The sequence below is a fragment of the Rissa tridactyla genome, chromosome 5 (genome assembly GCF_028500815.1).
Source record: "Rissa tridactyla isolate bRisTri1 chromosome 5, bRisTri1.patW.cur.20221130, whole genome shotgun sequence".
Taxonomy (NCBI): domain Eukaryota; kingdom Metazoa; phylum Chordata; class Aves; order Charadriiformes; family Laridae; genus Rissa; species Rissa tridactyla.
In genome coordinates this window covers 34,346,661-34,365,874 of record NC_071470.1, presented here as the reverse complement: position 1 = coordinate 34,365,874, position 19,214 = coordinate 34,346,661, and the positions used below count along the sequence as shown (strand labels likewise).

At 36.2% G+C, this 19,214-nt stretch overlaps 1 long non-coding RNA gene across 1 annotated transcript; it reads right to left on the bottom strand.

The window, feature by feature from the left end:
* Positions 1–1,077: 1,077 nt before the first annotated feature.
* LOC128910152 (uncharacterized) lies at positions 1,078–9,341 on the bottom strand. The gene is made up of 3 exons (XR_008466621.1): positions 9,259–9,341; positions 3,533–3,573; positions 1,078–3,334 (listed from the first exon to the last, which is right to left on the bottom strand). It is a non-coding gene; the product is annotated as an uncharacterized LOC128910152 (long non-coding RNA).
* Positions 9,342–19,214: the final 9,873 nt, after the last annotated feature.

The window sequence follows — 19,214 nt, the reverse complement described above, 5'->3', positions numbered from 1 at the left end:
AGTCCCCACATTTAGTTTGCTGTATGAACAGGGATAGCCCTTTTTGATCATTATTATATGACACACTTCTAACAGTCTCCAGAATCACTCCAAGAGAAAAAGCCAGACCAGTCAAAATCAGAAATTTAAAAGCATTGATTTACTCATCTAAATGACAGGCTCAATATTCTGTAATGAAACACTCAAAAAAAAGCAAAGGAAACTAAACACTAATCTTGGATGTATACAGAATGTAAAATCATGTTCTTTAATGATAATTTTTGACTCAGTAAATCTATGTGCTAAGCACAAACATTCATTCCTAAATGTTTTGTGGATAATATTTAGTCAATTTATTTTATAGAATCATAGAAACACCAGTTGGGAAGGACCTCTGGAGATCTCTTGTCCATCCTCTTATTTAAAGCAGGGCTGACACCTAGCTAGGTCAGGCTGCCTCTGCCTTTGTCTAACTGAGTTAGGAAAAGCACCAGGCGTGGACATTGCCACCAGCTCCAAGGATAACCAGTTGTAGTGCTGCACCACACTCCTTGTCGAAAAGTCTTTCCTCCTCCAATTGAACCTCCCAAGGTGCAATCTGTGGCTGTTGCCCCTTACTACACCATCTACCATAACCAAGCCGAGTTTTGGCTTTGCTGTCTTTGACAGGAAGCATCCTTCAAGTGATTGGAGGCTGCTATTAGATTGCCCTTGACCTCCTCTTCACTGGACTAAACAAGCTCAGACCCCTCAGCCTCTCCTCATACATCATGTATTTTAGTCTAGCTTGTCTTGATAGCCTTCCACTAAATCCTCTCCAGTCTCTCAATATCCCTCTCAATTTGGGAATCTCAGAACTGAATACAGTATTCAGTGTCGCCTCACCAATGTTGAGCACAAGGCATAACAACTTCCCTCGGTCTGCTGTCCTTGCAACTCCTGATGTAGCCCAGTATGCATTTTGCTTTATTCACGATGAGAGCACACTGCTTGCTCTCATTCAGCTTGGCATCCATAGTATTCCCCAGGTTCTTTTCACTGTTGCTGCTATTCAACCAGTCAGTTCCTATCCTGAGTTGACATGTGGGGTTATTTTGCCCCAGGGGCAGAACTATGGACTCCTTGTTGAAGTTTTGATGTTGGCTGCCTCCTCAAGATTATGAAGGTCTGCCTGGAGAGCAGATTCATTGTTTGTCTTGTTGGCCTCTCTGCTGATTTAGTATTGTCATTGAATTTGTAAAGGGTACCCTGTTTCATCAAGTGCTATATGTTTATGGCACAGTGTAGTATGATATAAAGGCTTTTACCTTTTTTCAAGTGTGGATACTCTGCCTTTCTGGAAGTCCTGAACTCTTTCTCTGGGACTTCTCCTTTTAACAAACCTTTGATAGTTACCAATACTCTGTTCACTTCTTTTCTGTTGCATCTCCTACTTTTTCTGTTCGCTATTTTGAAAACTACGTCAGCATTTGCTTTCCCTGCTGTTCTAATGCAGAAGCAGATGTCTTTATCTTAATAGTGATTTTGACACTTCTCTTGGCTAAGTAACTTTTGGCAAATTAGATACTCTGATGCTAACAGTGAAAGAACTCTCAGAAGCATCAATCTGCCAAATTTTGGATCATCCCCAGCAACAATATCAGTGTTTTTCCTTTAATAATTATCCCTGTGTTATAAAAACTGCTATAAATACAAACCGGCACGTCCTTGCATTTACAGGTAGTTATATCTTTCCCAGTTCTTAGCATGAGATGCTTACAATGATGACGGGAGTGTCTGACCTGCCTTTTTCCACCATAATAAAATAAAATAGCATATTTCTGAAAACAACAGTTTGTAAAATCTACTGTGAATGGCATAATAATTTTTTAAGGTAAGTCTGGACATGTTACATCACAAACCCCAAAACATTATCACAGGAATCCCATAATTTCACAATATCAAATTCTTTGTGTGACACCTCAACAAAGTCACATCAAACATGGCAAATCAATCAGAATTATACTTCTTGACAACCTTTACTCTCTTACACCAATCCATTGGCATCTCAGCTAGCTGGCGTGATATAACAGATGTTAACAAAGCAGAGTGTGGTACAGCTTTGCTCAGAAGAGACCACGCAGGTCGGATGTGAGTTACAGTGCATCTGCAAAGCATGTGGCATCCGGATTGCAGTTTGTGTTCCGTAACACTGTCAGTTATCCCAAAACAGGAAGGGAAGGAGGTTCAAAAATGCATAAAGCTTTATGCTCAGTTTACAGAGGGATCAATGTCTTTTGTTGAGGGTTTGGTCCTATAGTTTATGCATTTATTTTCCTGGATTGTATTAGGATTGCTTGAGGATATAGGACGGCAGAGAACTTGGCTCACTGTATGGGGGACCACATGTCTATGAATTTGTTAATGTTGAACCACAGATTTTATACAGAAATGATGTCTTAAACAGAATAGCAAGAATACTTTGTTTGCAGTGTCCTTTATATGATAGGTGCTTTCTTGGAAAACTGAAATGTTTGATTTTCTCATCTGGAGATAGAAAAGCAGGCAAAAATTGAGGGAAACAGAAAACAGTATTAAAGTATACTCTCAAATCTCTTGTACTAACTAGAGACTAGTTGTCATCACTAATTAGATCAACTTTAGGAGTTTGAAAAGCAAGCTTATTTTTCCATGGTTTCTAGTCCATTATAGTAGCTATTTGTCTCTGTCTACCAGCAGGACTGGCCAAATAACTCACACCAGGGATAATTTACTAATATTTCTGTAGTCATTTCCATATAAGGAAGAGAGGCCCTCCGTCCCAGAAAGCTTATAGATAAACATTTGCCTTTATGAGGTTTTGATGTGACTCTGAGGAAGTCTGAGCCTTGAGGTAATACTAACCAAGCTTATCTGTAGAATGAGCATACCCCAAAACACTGAAGTAATTCTAATCTCTATGTTTTCTTAGAGCACAGACAACCCCTTAAAATAGAGCAAATGCAGATCTTCTGGATGATGGAGATAAATAGAAGTTTTGAAAACAAATCTTCCCCCTGCTTTCTATCTCCTTTCAGAATGAGCCTCTCCTTCCAGATGCTCTGGAGCCCAGCAATTTGCACTGCCTTCCTGGGTCGCAGCAACCTTCACACAGTCTCCCTCTGGGTCTCTAGGAATGTATCCTCTCCTTGACCTCTGAGACTTGGCTGTAGATCTGCTCCTTTGCAACAAGGAAGCCATGTGCTTTGTCAGGAGTCTTTCAGTCTGCATGCAGACATTGTAATCTTCTCCTTTCCCTCCCCCCCGTCCACCTGACACAGACTGACACGTCCAGGAAAAGCAGAGGCAGCCTTTCACACTACTCTTCTGTCACACCCTTTTAAAACAAACGAGAAGGAAAAAGAAAATTCAAGATAAAATCCTAAAATAATAAAATACAAGATTAATTCCAATCTGTGCAGATGAAAAACAAAGCATAACATTAGAAAGTTTCTACTTCCCAGTGAAAGTGGTGGCTATTACTGAATGTAGGTTTTTGTAGGAAGGTGACATTATTATGAGTTGAAGTTCTCACCTGAAGCAGGGACAGTCTCTGGGATGTGCCACTGTTGGATCCTAGTGGAGAAAATAAACGAGAAACAGGAAGTGAACCCCTTCGGTAATACAATTGGCTCTCCCATAAACATACTTCACCTTTTTTGTAAGCTCTTCTTTTCAGCAGTGTTCATTGGCTCTCTCAGATTTCAAAATATCTGACAGGTAGGATAATCTACACAAAACTGATGAATTCCAAACCTTCTTTTCTGCAGTTTAACAGCTTAATTTTCTCTTAATCATGAAAGTAATTGCCATTGCTGGGATTCACCGTGGCCTGTGGATGCATCAGTCCATACCCTACTGCTCACTGCTTCATCTTGCCATGTGTTTCTTGTTGTCTATAAATTCAACAGGTAAATTAGATTCATCATGTCTTCACAGCATTTTCTTGTAGAAAGGCTTTTTCATTTTGAAAGGATGTTTCCTTCAGATACATTGCAAATTCTTTCTGAAGCTCCCTTGAAAATCCATTCTACTCTACTATTTTTTACCCATCGTAGCAAATACCTTGGCAGACACCGAGTTGTTCATGTTCATGCCCAAAATGTCAAAGATGACTGTGTTTTTCTATAGACACTTTCCATATGCCATTGATAGTGATTTTTCACTAAACCCCACTATTGTACTGCCATTATGAAGCCATTGCTAGCATTTAGGATATATGTCGGGTTGTATCAGCCTTTAATGAAACACATTTCCAATTCCAAGTTTTGCATTATGACAGCCATTCATAAGCTCCATACATTTCTGAAGAGATAAAGACTATTTATTAAAAGGTAAAATAAATCCCCATAAGTAAATGGTTGTAAGATCTGTAGATATCTTCATTTCGCTTCCCAGTCTTTCCATTTCTCAAGTGAAATCGAAGACAGAAGTTTCAGAGATCAGAATGGAGAACACATAAAATGTCCCACCTTTTATACCTACCCACTCAGTATTCAGAAAAGGGAGACAGTGTTTCTCTAGATAAACTAGAACAGAAGTCTATGTTAGAAGAACACAAAAATTATATGTGGTCTTTTAAATTTTAATTTTTTTTACTGCATCCAAGGTAACAGGTATCTAGATAAGCAGTCTAGGAAGACTTGCTGTTGATAAGTAGCCTTCTATTTCCCAGGTGTTGAGAGATCCACACTTCTGCATAGCAAAAGAGTCAATACGGCTAATAAATAGAAACAGAGTGATTTTTTAAAAAAAAAAAAATCTTGCCCACAAATCTGGAAGCCTTCACAAATTTAAAACTGGAGGGGAAGAGACACCATGTGAATAATTTCTAGTAAATGTTGTAAAATTAACAAAAGTAAACTGCAAGTATCCTCATCAATTGTAAAGGAAAAGTATATTTATTTTAGTTAAAAATATTTTCTTACACAGGGTAATGTGAAGTATTAGGTTTGGACCTTGTAACTTACCTGCCAAGCTATACTAATAATGTAAATGGAAATGTGTTATAAGCATGGGAGTACTTATACTAGAAGGACAGCTGAGGTTTTCCACATATACAGTACTGAGAGAAAAGACAAGTAGTATGCTTTTATAGGCCTACCTTCTTCAATTTATCCATCAGACTAGCAGACTCTGGAGGGACATATTAGGATATCACAAATCCTTTTGGCAATAACATCTGGAAAATCTCTAGAAGTATCTTAATTTTCTAGAGTGAAAAAAGGCTCTCTGGAGTCATTCACAGCATTTGGTACAAGTCATCAAGGCTCTAAGTTTTCAGTCAGAGACAAAGAGTGGGAAAGGGTATGGATTAAGACATCTTTTCACTCGAGAACAAAATACTCAAAACTTACTATTGTTTTCTCATAACGGGGGTCCTAAAAAATATAAATAAATACATAAAATCCAGATACAAAGAAGTATTTTTTTTCATCTAAAATCCATATAGGTTTTTCATGTTGCATTACTAACCTCTGACCCTATTCAATTCATTTGGGTGTTTTCAGTATCTGTTGTTTATATCCTGTATTTTTAATTCTGATGTAATATTTCAGGGCATGAAGAGGCTATTAGGCTAACAACGAACCTTCTTTTTTTCCAGCATTCCTTTGCTGACCTCTCTTGAGTAATGCCCATGTGTATTTGTTACTTAAGTATGTCAGCATTACCAAAGCACAAGTAAAAAAGGGAAGAAATCTAGATAGCTTAGAAAATCTTGTACATCTGCAGTTGTCAGATGGACTGTTTTTCTTTGTGATTTTTTTCATATGCAGAGTGATGAAAGTTCTTTTCATAGTTGGAAAAATTAAAATATTTAGGTTAGAAATATCAGTTCGTAGAGCACCTTTTATCTGTCCATGATATTTCTCTGGAAAATACGAGAGTGACAAAATTAATTCATTCGAAAGACTGACACAGCAGTTAGTGGATTTATTAATTCCAGGAGACCTTTGAAATATTTACCCATCTGAAAATCTCAATCATATTTGTTCTTTGAAATTTTAATCTCTCTTTCACCTTATTGTATGGAAATGCATTTAATTTCATAAACGTTTTTCGTTTTACTCATATACTTAGTAACATTGAAATGAGACATTTCTTCCTTCATTCTCTCATCATATGGAAAATTCATGAAAATGTGAGAGCAATACAGTGGATGGAAAATTATTGCTTTCTTTCATAAACTTGGCCGAGAGAGATTTGGAATATTTACTAAAATAATCCCAAAATACAGCAATGTTTTCAAAGTTGGACAGGTGCTAAGTATTTTGTTTTGTTAAGTTGTCTAACATTCCATAAATCAAGTATATCCCTTCTCAAGCTAGTTTTAGGTGTTTCTATCCAGCTTTTCAATGCGCTACTACAAAACAATCTTACCATACTTTTCAGATGACCAAATCTGTTTATTAATTTTAACTTTTCAAACAAGGACATCAATATTCTACACCTTTGAAGACAGGAACCCAATTACTTATACACTTATTGGCTTGGTTCTAAGATTCAAAGAGTAAATCTACACTAACTTTTTAGCTCAGGTGTGGTCTTTTTAAGAAAATTTCCTGATCATTTCCATTTACCATGCTTTCATCCATACTGTGGAATGGTCTTGGAGCCCCACACAAACTGGATTTTTGAATGAAAGAGATAGGAGGTGGGCTTTGACAAGGATTCAAGCCCCCTGAACTGTGCAAATGCCAGATCCTTAGTACAGACTGTTTCATTTTATTAATCTGCTTGTGTTGGTCTGTGCTACTTGCTAATGTGGACAGAGTTTCTATTTGGACTTAGACTTCGTAGACACTCAAAAGATGCAGAACCAAATTCTAAAATGATTTAGGCAATTAAATGTCATTAAAATGTATATAGGACTTATGGATGTGATATTCTTTGGGAGTTACAAAAATTTTATTATTTGCTTATCTGCATCTCTAAATGCCTAAATATCTTTGAAAATCATAACCTTAAGTTTCTGTGCTGCAGTTCCACTTTCTTAAAGTGGGGATAAATAATAATGCCCAGTTTGACAGAATCTTATGAGGATAAACATATTAAAAATTGTGAGCTGCTCAAATCATGGAATTAGAAGTGCGCTTTCATATCACAGATCAAGGTTAAACAAAGGCTAAAGCTCTGCATGCATGATTTGCAAATGCAGTTATGCTAATAGCATGATGATCTTAATTAGATGATCAGCTGCGTATCTGACTTTTGATAATAAGTCCTAATGTGACTTGCTAATCAACGTCAGATATGGGAATAGAATGTAGAATTTCTGACTAGTGATTCCATGCACTAATTGCTAAACCAGGCTGTCTCCTTAATGTCATCCTTCATTTCAAAATGTTCCATCTCCTGCTTCTACTCATATCATGTATTATTTGAACAGCTTTTTGTAGATCCACAGGCTGTTAAGACCGGAAGAATCCACTATAATCTTATTATCCAGCTTCCAAATAATATGCACCAAAGAATTTCTTGCTATTTCATATTGGGAAATTATTATTTGTTCTTTTTACCATAAATTAACATTATCAGTCTTCCTTTTTGACTGGGCTGCAGAATATTTTTTTCAAATGCATCTAATTTTGATTTCAATATTCCAAATGATGATGAATTTGTCACTTTCCATGGGAAGGAATGTCAATTATTAATTGCCCTCAGTATAGTGAGATGTTCGAAAATAAGGTCAGATTCATCCTGTTTTTAAAAGTTACATTTAATTGACAGTTTAAATGTTTCTGACTTCTGCTTTTAGCCATAGTTGTATCTTGCTATGCCTTTAACTGCTAAATTAAAGATTCCTACATCTCAGATCATAGATTGCTGTATAAAGGAGGCTATGAAAGAAAATTACTCACTTTAATCACATCGCTTAATTCACTGTGGGAAGTAACTCAGCTAAGAAAATAATAGAATTATTTTAGCTTCATCTGTTTGTTTGTGGGGATTTTTTCATTTAGCCATATTATAGACAAGTCTTAAAAAGGAACTGTTACAAAAACGGATTTTAAAGTAAAATGGAAAGATTTGCCTGGAATCACTGTTCTTTCCAATGGACAATCCCTGTACTCTATACCTGAAGAGCAGGGGAAAAAAAGGAAAAAAAACTTTTTTTTTTCCTGAAAGCAAAGTGTGTAGTTGTCGGCTATTTCTTTGGGTTTTGTCAACACATCAGAAAATCATCTTAACAACTGGGATTCCCATTAATTAACCCACTGGAATAAATACAGCTGTCAAAGCAAAATAGGGTATTGTGGAATTTCCATACACAATAAATCATTACCCCTTCAGTGGGTGAATGTTAGAATTAATAAAACTGAAGAAGTACATGACGCTGACATGACTGTACACTGAATCTAAGCTTTGTTTATATAAAAGTGTCACATGAAATAGCACCAAAATTTTATATTAGAATGATGCTTGTGTATAAAATTGCTATAAATTGAAAATATTTATATAAAACTGAGGAATAAGAACTTAACTTACAGAAAAGACAGAAGAAGGTAGTTTTCCTTCTAAATGCATAGTACTACATGCAATGGTACATATGCAATAGGTGTAAAGAAAAAATCTATGAAAAAATATGTTATACCTGTATTTAATTTTATCACTACAAAATTAAAAGTTAATAGATTGTGGCCTACTTGTAACATGATGTGTTATTTTTCATCTTATGCAAAATTTTACTGGGGGGAAGGGGAAAACAGCAAGATGTTTCTCATTAAAAAAAGTGCATATTTGCTGCTGCAGCTGCAGCTTTGGCTTCATTTCATAGTTTGAGCTCTCAAAGGGCACAGAAAGGAACAGTAATAGCCACTATGGCCCCAAACTTATCACCTCCTAAATACAAATGGAAAATTTAGACAGAAATAAAATTATACTTGGTTTCTCTGCTGGTAGAAAACTTACACTAAAGAAAAAATATATGTTAAGTTACATAGTTAAACCATTGCTAGTGAACCAAATTATAGAAAAGAAAATAATAACATTTCAGTAATTTTGAAAATGTCTGATTTCCTTTTTCTCCCTTTGTAATGCGCTTTTGCAGTCATTTCCTTTTCACCAGGAAAGCCTGTATGATAAAGAACCGTGCAAGCAGAAGTTCAGCTCGCACAGAGGAAAAAATCCGCCATGTAATTCTTTTGAATATGTACACATGTATACCAAAATATTCCATCTAGATAGCAGTAATATTCACAGTATAAATTATGGAATAATATAAGAACATTAATTTATCATGAACTTTCAACTCCTCACCTTTGCTCTGCTCATGAATCTATTCCTCCTGGGATGAGTGGAACAGTACCAGACAGTCAGAAATCCGCCAAAAGTGGGAGTTGTATGACACTGAACAAGAAGTTGATTTGCAAAGTGAAAATAACTGGCAAAAAAAAATCTATAGGGAAGTTCTGAAAAGTAAGGGGAGGGAAGGTTTCTGCCTTTCTTTTCCCAAATGCAAGATTTGTTTCTTAGCATTTTTTCCTAATTAAAACACATGAAATAAAATACATTTTAAATGCCTGGCAAAACAAAATACTACAAACACTGGGGTGGATAATGGAAAAGAATGAACCAGAGATAAACAGCCTTAATTACAGCTCTTAACTGTATACTGGAAAGTGCTCAGCATTAGAAGATTAGTTTATAAATTTGAATGGCATGGAATGAAATCATATATGAAATAATAAATGAGCAACTGGAAAACAATAAATTCAGAAGACTCTGGAAACAAAAATTTTAATAATTTAAATAAAAAAAGGTCAATACATTTTTTTATTTAGATAGAGGAAAATCACTTTTTGTCCTGTATTAACTTATCTCGTAATTCCAGTGATTAATATTCTGGAGAAGGAACATCTTTGTTAAATTTTCATTATGCTACAGTGTGAAAACTAGCCATATACATCCTATTATTATCCTTCCAGTACACCCTCATCCAAACCAGAGACCTGAATTATGTTCCTAATATTTACAAGATTAAAAATAAAACATACTTTAAATTTATATCTGCTTACACCTGAAAAAAGATGACCAATTTTAAAATTCTACCTTCTAGAAAATCCCCAAAAGGCAGATGCATTTCTGTAGGAATTAAACAGAATTAGTTTGTACATAATTAAAACTCTGAAACCATTGCTTACTTACCAAATTTGACCTTGGTGCTTAGTGATAACGAAAGAGGTAATATCTCCTTTGTCCATCCATTATAAATACACATCAAATATTGCAGAGGGAGCATCTGGTTTTAAGAGGCACTTAGTTTGGAATGACAGACTCAGACATGTAATATACTAAAGTGATACATTTTGATTTCTATTACTGGCCTTCACAATTATCATCAGTATCTCTACAGTGTGTTTTTCCTATTCTGCCAAACAAACCATATTTCTGTTAATTATATGACTAAATTAGTCATTCCAAACTTAATACCTCCTAAAGCCATCAGCAGATGTTCCCTTTATAATCATTGATGTCATTCTATAAATGATTGAAAAGGAGATGTTAAATAGAGTGCTATGAGTAAATGCTAACTTTGGCGTTCTTCTTGTCTAACTTCAGCTAACAGCGCAGCATCTGGCCTGCCTCAGTCAAACGGGCTGTCTCCATAGACAGTGACACTTCCAAAAGGAAATTCATCCTGTTTAAAAAACACACAGAAGAAGCAACCCTGTCTCACTGTCTCTAGAGGCAGCCTGATAATTTAGCCCAAGCGAAATTTCTACCTTTTACACTGCAAACTGGTGAGACTGATGCCATGTTTTAGCTGAATATGGTGGCAGACTGCAGGTCAGATTCAGTTCTTGGTTTCAGCTGATCTTGTTTTATGTTTCAGTAAGATCAGAAACCTCCCCAGTCCTGCAGGAGAAAAGGTGTCTCTGCATGGTAATACTTGTCTCAGCCACTTCCACAGGTGGCTTCCCAATTAAATGCAACAGCCATTGCAACAGTCATTGCAACACACAACAGTCTCAGACACGAAGTCCGAGAAAAATATTCTTAGGCTGCTGATGCTTATTTTGAAGTCAAATTCAACAGTAATGAAGTTATCTCACTTATGAAATCAATATAAGTATTTAATGCAATATTTTTAAAACACGTAGGACACAAATGGAGCAGAGAGGCAATCGGATGAAAAGAGATTTACTTGGACTTTCAGTTGCATCCTTTAAGAATACATGTCTTTTCTATTCTCTTCCTTGCTGCTCTATCAATCTGTACCACAATTTACTACTGAATGAGTCTGCAGGAGAAAAAAAAATTACTGTTTTCCCTCTAAATAGCTATCAGCATGTTCTTTCTCTATAAATCCTAGTGAGATCCCCGGTGGTGGCATAACTGTTAACAAATACAGAAAGTGATATGGAATAGCTCCATTTCCCCAGCATATTAAAACTACTACAGTTGTCAGCATTTAATGTCTCTGATATCCTTAACCCCCTACAAGTTGTAGAATTAGCTAAAGCTTTGCCTCCAGGTATCCCATCAGGATGCTCCAATACAGAGATTTACATTCAGTGTAACTCTCTAGGAGTAAAATATCTTTTTTGACATACTTAATGCGTCATAATAACTGCAAATTTATTGTATCAAGCATTAACCACTTTCTCCTTCATACATGCCTGGAGCAAGGAAGAAACATCACTATTACCATAAGTATGCTACACTGAATGAACAAATATGCAGAAGCCTTACTGCAGACTTCAATCATTTACATTCTTTTTAAATGATATAATTTTAAAATATGTTCTTTTTAGAGTCATAAATGAAAATGGAACAGATGGTTAGAGCTTAATTTAGAGTAATTTGTCTATTAAAATACACAGCATTGCCAGTGAGTCTTCATTATAACACTAACTCATTACAAGGGAGTTGTAATTTATGGGGTAGACGGAAAGGTATTGGACCTTTAGGAAAAGTTTACAATCTTAGAGGATTCACTCAGAGAAGTGAACACAGATGAGCATTTCACTATAAGATTTTTGAGGAAAAAATGGGAAAAGCAAGAAAGACTTGAGTTAAGATGTATTTGAACGCAGACTTCCCAGTGTTCCTCAACAGAAAGGATATTACCATACACAAACAAAAGGACCTTCTTTATATAATTTTATCCCTGGATTTCTTGGTGTGAACTGACTTTTAACTGTTTATCAACGTAGAAAATTAGTGTTTCACACTACAATGATGAAGACATTTTTATAAGTAACATCTTAGAAGTATTTTGAATAAGCAAATGATGCACATTGGAATTAATTATTGTATTGTTCTTGGTGTTAAAAACTTATTTTAAAGCTTTTTCTTTTTAGTGCAAAAGCCCAATAAGGCTGTTAATGTTTTCATTCTCTATTAGAATTAATTTTATGTTAATTATCTATCTTTAGGGAAAAGGAATGAAAGACAGGGAGGTGAAAAACATACACGGGATACAACAATTTGAGTTAAAGCTAAAGGTAATATGAGGGACTTTAAAGGGACATAGAATATAGAAAGTGTAAGTTTCTTTCAGAGAAAATTAACTGCCAATATAGTCAAACTGACATCAAGTGAAATAAATCCTCTGGGTTTTCATATACCTTTCCCATATCATTTTTCTTTTTATTCCAGGAATATCCTTGTGTTATTGTGATCAAAGTACCAGCAATTTTTGTTTAATACTTAGTTGTTCACAAAATGGTGAGTAAACACGTAGTTACAAACACAATGATGTAGAAAATAATACAAAATCAATTATGATGCTCGTATTGCGTAACTCTACACACATATACACATATTCATATAAATATATATGTGTGTGTATGTATGTATATAACTTCTTATATGGAACTGTCATGTTCATGTCTGGTTGTAGACCAGCAGCAATAAGACAACACTGACAATGATTAAAAATATTAAAAACTGCAGTATCGTGTAAATGCTATAAATATTTAACTGTGATAAAATGTTACAATAATTGATTAGGGATGGTGCTGGGGCCACAAGTTCATATCTCCTTGCAAGCCTGAGGAAAAGCAAAACCATAACTCACACCTCCTAAATGAGGGCCATAATCACAAACTCCTGGGTAGTTTAGTATTTTCCATCTTTCCTGTTGAAAGATACTTAATCAAACAATGCAAGATTCACTGGGACTAAGACAAGTATGGTTCTCTATCTAGTGGTTAGAGAATTATTTTAATGTGTCATTTAAATTTAATGTGTCATGAAAATTTATTACATCAACCATTAACCATTTTCTCTGTCATACTTGCCTGGAGAAAGGAGGAAACTAAAGTTTAGGACAGAAAAGTCCTAAACTCTGGTCTGCTCCCAGCATTAGTTAAGTATTTTTTCCAATATTGTATAACGTTAGAGAAATATCCACATATCCAAAGGCAATTTCTGATTGAGATATTTTAGAAGCAGGTTACGGACAAAGACCTGATGTGCAATGTCTCATTTTCTGGTCTTACATGAATGTTTTTTATTTGATGCAAGTATTCTGCTTTCCAAAATGACTTTATAAATTAAAGCTATGCTCAGTTTAAAGTTCACACACAACTATTACTAGCATGAAATGGAAAAAATAAAGTAAAAATCCATACTACAAGGCTACAAATTTGTTTAAAAACAAAACCTAACTAAATTTCAAATAATGGTAGTTTCAATTGGTAAAAAGAGCCTCATCTCCTGGATTGTATAAAACCAGAAAAAGGAAGGAACAATATAACATTGTATGATTTCTTCTTCTCAAATTACTCTAAAGCTTGCCAAATATGTACCTTCTCAAGCCTGCTCCAAAAACATGAGTGTCTAATATTCCCCATAGTTTCTATCAAATGTATAAATATTTGTAGATATGTTTTATCTTTTTTCAAATATCCAGCCAATTACTGAAATTTAAGTCATGTGTGATGACATTTGGTACTACAGTAAGAAAAACCATTTGAAAAATTTTATATGTAGTGTGGACTTTTAATTTTTATGTAGAAATGAGCAAATAAACACAAACCCCAAATGCCAGAACTTGATGAACTAAGAAAAAAGGCCGTTTAAGATTGTTACGAATAAAATTTCAAGTCACTTCTTGGTATGCGTATGCTATTTTAATAAGATAAGAACTAATTTTTGAAAGTATATAAAAATGAAAAGAGTCAGAAATCTAGTCATATAGCCTAATGTAATCATTTTAGAGTTAGCATCATAACTCCTAGGTGGTCACCAAAAACACCCCTTCCACCCTGATTTTTTAGAGAAGCAGCAGTTGTTTCCTTTTATTTTAAGTTGGGCATATTTTATATGCAAGTCTCTCTCACAGTCCAGTTCTGTTTTCCCCTGTGGACTACAAAGGGAGCTTAAGGTAACTAGCTGAAAATTAAACATCTAACAGTTGGGTTCCAAAGTTCTGTGTAAGTAATCCCACTCTAACTATTTTTAAAATGTGGTTGTATTATACATCTTCCTCGCAGTATATTTAAAAGCTAGCTTTGAACGAGCCACCTTATTCCATTAAGTCCAATGCACGCTATTCCACTCTACCTATCCTCTCCACTTTAGGAAACTATCATGTTCATCTAGTCCTCTCACTTGTACACACAGGGATCTGACTTTCTGCACGGTGATGCCTGTATGTGTTCCATGCTTACCTGGAAAACAATGTCTTCCACCCTAAATTTGAACTCCACTGACCTTGGCTAGCATCTATTGGACATTGTTATGTAGTCCTCCTTTAGAGGAAATATATATATACACATATATATACTCTGGTATCACATGCTTTTGCAGGTACTTAAAGACTAAATTCAAGTAACATCTTCAAGCAATAATCTTGCAATAAGCTGAACAATAAGCTGTAGTTGTAGCTATTCTAATATTCACCAAGATTTTAACACATATAAAAAGTCTTCGTATGCTATCAATACCACAACGAGACATAGTCTTCCTTTAATAGTCTCATGAAATATAATTTCTTCCTTCTTAAGAAAATCTTTCTAGATCAAAGATCATGTTGGATGTTTGTCAAATATCACTTGCTGTTTCAATTGAGCAGATTCAATGATCTTTTTGGAGCCTGTTATTTCCCACATTAGAGTTCATTTCCTAAAGGTAGTTCTGTATATAGGGAGAAATAATTAGCATTAAGGGTATTAGACTACTTCCAGAAAGAATGAAAATATTACCAATACTGGTCAATAATGCTTCCTGAAAAATATATTCTGTGAAACAAACTTGACACCGTTGTATAATAAGACTAAATCTAGTAAAAAATTTAACTGTGTTAGGTTTAAATGCATTTAGGCTTATTTCAGATCTATACCTGTCTTCAATTAATGTCTTCTAAGCACACTGAGATCCTCAGATGAGAAAGACTCTATTCCATAAGTGGAAAAATACTTTGACATTATCTCAAACTTTGCATAATTCCCAAAAAAACCTATAATAGTTTGGCAGCTAAGAATATTTTATGTGATCTATTACATTGCCTGCAATAGAAATCTTGGCACTGTGGCTTCAGGGAGGGTTGCAAAGATGGCCTTGGTTGTCCTGATATTGAACCCAACCATTGAAAATCTACAAGGCTACAGAGGTACATGCTGAATGCCAGGATTGACACTCTCCAAGGATCCCCTCTGCACAGAGTAGATTTAGAATCAAAAAGTAGCTTCAGGATGAACAATGAAAGGATTAGTACCAGCCCTTAATGCTAAAAATAGTAATGCTGTGAGTGGACATAAAACCAAACCTATTTGTTTACCTATTAAATAATCCTCCCCAAAAAGCATAGCATCCTATGTATTTCTGCTTTCCAAAGGTATCTGAAAATAAATCCAAATACAGACGGGTTCTGAAGGATGGAAATGGAAATTCCCTCCTCTTATGTTTGGCCTCTCTGGAGGATTCATTGTGCCAGGACTACTAATAGTGCAGCGCTCAGCACCCTTTCAGTGCGTCTTGAAAAGGCAGGGCTTCATTTAGGTCCAGGCTTGCAAGCAACTGTAAATAAAATGCTCTGCTGTTTCCTCTAAAGAGTAACAACACTCTAAAGAGTGACCATAATACAGAAATGTACCACAATTGATTTCTGAAGAAATAATAGACTTTTATAAGTTCGATAGAAATTTGCTTTTCTGTATATTACTGGTAAAACTGATGGCTCCGGATAATTAAATGAAGTGTGTGTAAATATTCAGAAAGGTATTATAAACTGGAAAATTTTCACCTAGCCAAAACAGAGATTTTGTTTGTTTGTTTGAATAGCAAATACACCATAGGATTTACTTTCAAAATCTCTTAGAAAATGGTCAGGGTAATGTCTTGTAGAAAGCATTTGAAAGTAAGACCAGTAAAGCACTTATTTACTCAAGTATTACTTTCCAACTGCTAAGCAATTTCAAAGCTACATTTTTCTTATCATTCTGCTCCATAGTTTGTATCTTAAAACATTCAGCTTACAAAAGCCTTCCTTTACAGAGACAGACATTAAGATTCATAGGAGCACATAACTGTGTAACGGATGGGTGAATATTTGTTTGGTCTACAGCTAAAATTAACATCTCTGCCTCCAATTTTAGTTATGAAATAATGGATGCCAGGGTGCAGCGGAGCCAGCAGATCCCTTAGGCTGAGCAGTGAGAGCAGCAGAGGGTCTCCACAGGGGCCCACAAGGCAGGGGTCACCCCACTGCCAGGGAGCAGGGCAGGCTGGGGGACAGCTGGGGGCATCTCCAAGGCCAGTGCATCAGGCATCTCCCTGGGTACAGGGACAGGCTAAGGCCAGGCTTGGACATCAGCCAACAGGTCCAGGCCAGCTCAGTAGGACCAGGGTGGTGAGGGCAGGGCTTTGGCAGAGCTTGAAACTTGCATCCTACAGAATCGCTGGGGCAGGGACTTCATGGCCCTGGGTTGAGCGGAATTGGGATCCTGGGACCACGGATGGGGTATGGGTTGGGGGCCCAGATGTGGCTGCTCAGGGCCATTAACATTTGCTGGTGTCCTCAAGGTCCTGACAATGTAGATCAATTTTTAAGAATGAATAATGCAATAGAAAAATGGAAAAAGCAAAATGCAGTTAGCAAGAGGAAGGCTTTAAGTGTTGGAAGTCACCTGGACAGAAATTTTTCTTTGTCCTTGAAACCACTTCCTGTTCTTTTTCCTAACCAGAGTTTAAAAATTAAGTTCTAAACACAAGACTACAACCCAAAACTTTGAGCTGAGCACGAAAAGTATCATTAGATGCACAAATCTCTCCAGATAAAGCCACCTATTCTCTTTGTGCTCAAAAATTGGTATAGCCCATTAACTTACTTACTTGCTTTGCAAACTTACTTACATTGAACAGATTAATAGCTGCTGCTCCAGGATTTTTAAGTAACATCTTGGCCATTTGAAGCAAGACTCAGTGCCATTGACTTGATCCAGTGACCGTGAAAATACATTTTCCTCACAGCTTCTGCCAAAGCCTTCAAGCATCAACCTACATACTTTTTATGACAATTGATGTTTCTCTGTAATGTACATCACTCTAAAACATTTTACAGTGCCCTGCATCAGCCCTGAAGAACAAAGATAATTGAGAAAGCCAATATAAAAAGTACGTACATTCTAAAAATACTTCACATCTTCAATGACTGCGCCCAATACACAACCCATACATATTACTCTGAGGGATGATATTAATGTTAAAGTTTTATGTTACAAGCAACAACAAATACATCGGAAAACTTTGATTTATGTACTCAATATTGGACATAAAATTTTAAAGGTGAAGGCTTTTACTTATATTTGGAGGAAATTCATTTAAATTACAACATAATTTGAAAGTCTTAACTCATTCCCCAGGAGAAGAGCTGCAGTCACACTTCACTCACCTCAGTACAAAGTTTGTGCATAGGTAATTAACTCTTAAATGCTTCTGGAGAAAAAAAGAAATTAGCATTATTTTTCCTCTTCTGCATAGGCTGTAAGACCACCACTGAGATCCTGGCAGCACAACAGTATAAAAATTTGGGGGTTGTTCAAGTGTCAGAAAATTAATTGAAACACTTATTAGCAGCTTTTGCACATGCAATTTAGTACTTTCATAACTGCGCTAGCTGTCCAAGTCATAACTGGAAGGAAAAACCTAGTAAAGGGAATCATTTAGGTTTGGAAACTTGCAAATCCCATCACTGTGAGATAGGTGGTCTGATTCATGTACCTTTTTCAAGCTATTGCAGAATATAGACAAGGTCAGTGGGGGCAACAAGTAGCTTCTTGTTTTGTTTAAGTCTTACTTTTTTTCCGTAGGAGCAGTGACATTCCCTAGACATCTCTGTTTTTTAATAAAATGCCAGTTGCCAGGCTTGTTCTGAAGTGTTCAAAGTTTGAGAGAGCTGAAATGTCTCTGCACCTGCCTTATGTCTGCAGTGTGGTGAGACTGATGACCTAAACATTTTCTGATTCATCTTCGTTGTTAGGCAGCCCTGACATAGACTAAAAATGGCCAGCCTCTGGAAAGCAGAGTATTTCTTTGAGGTGTACTTCATCTAGAATCAGATAGATTGGATAGAGTATCTAGCTCTTTGCTACCTGGACTCTCTAAGCCAAATTTATTGATTGGATGAGAAATAACCCACCTACTTCTGAGACACCAAAATATCATGTTAAAGGCAGGTACTTTATCAGCCTCTGTCGTGGTTTTGGCCAAATTGCCCAATGGCCGGCGACAGATGCTCCCCCCCCAGCCTCTTGTGTACGGGGAGGAGGGGGAGAGATAAAGAGAGATTTATGAGTTTAGAAGAAACTAAACTACTTTCATGAAATATTAAGAATAGAATAAAAAAGGAAAATAATGAAATAAATACAGTATATACAAAACCGTATTAAGTTCCCAGGATGACATCACCGGCAGGCACTGGAGAAGTCTCAGGCTGGACTCAGCGATGAGTGGGAACCGGGTTCCAGAGTTGGAGTCAGGAACACACCAACTGGCATCAAAGGCAGATGAACAGACAGGGTCCTCCTCAGACGTCAGCCATTGAAGGAAGAGAGTTGACCCTTTGATCCCTCAGTTTTTATACTGAGCATGGGGCAGATGGGATGGAATACCCCTGTTGGTCAATTTTGGGTCATCTGTCCTGTCTGCTCCTCCCTGCAGGTGGGACCCCTCTATGCTTTTCTGCTTCTAACACTCTAACGGGGCAAATAAAATTCGCTGAGATTGGTTGTTATAGTAATGAGTATAATCAAGAGCTTCTCTGC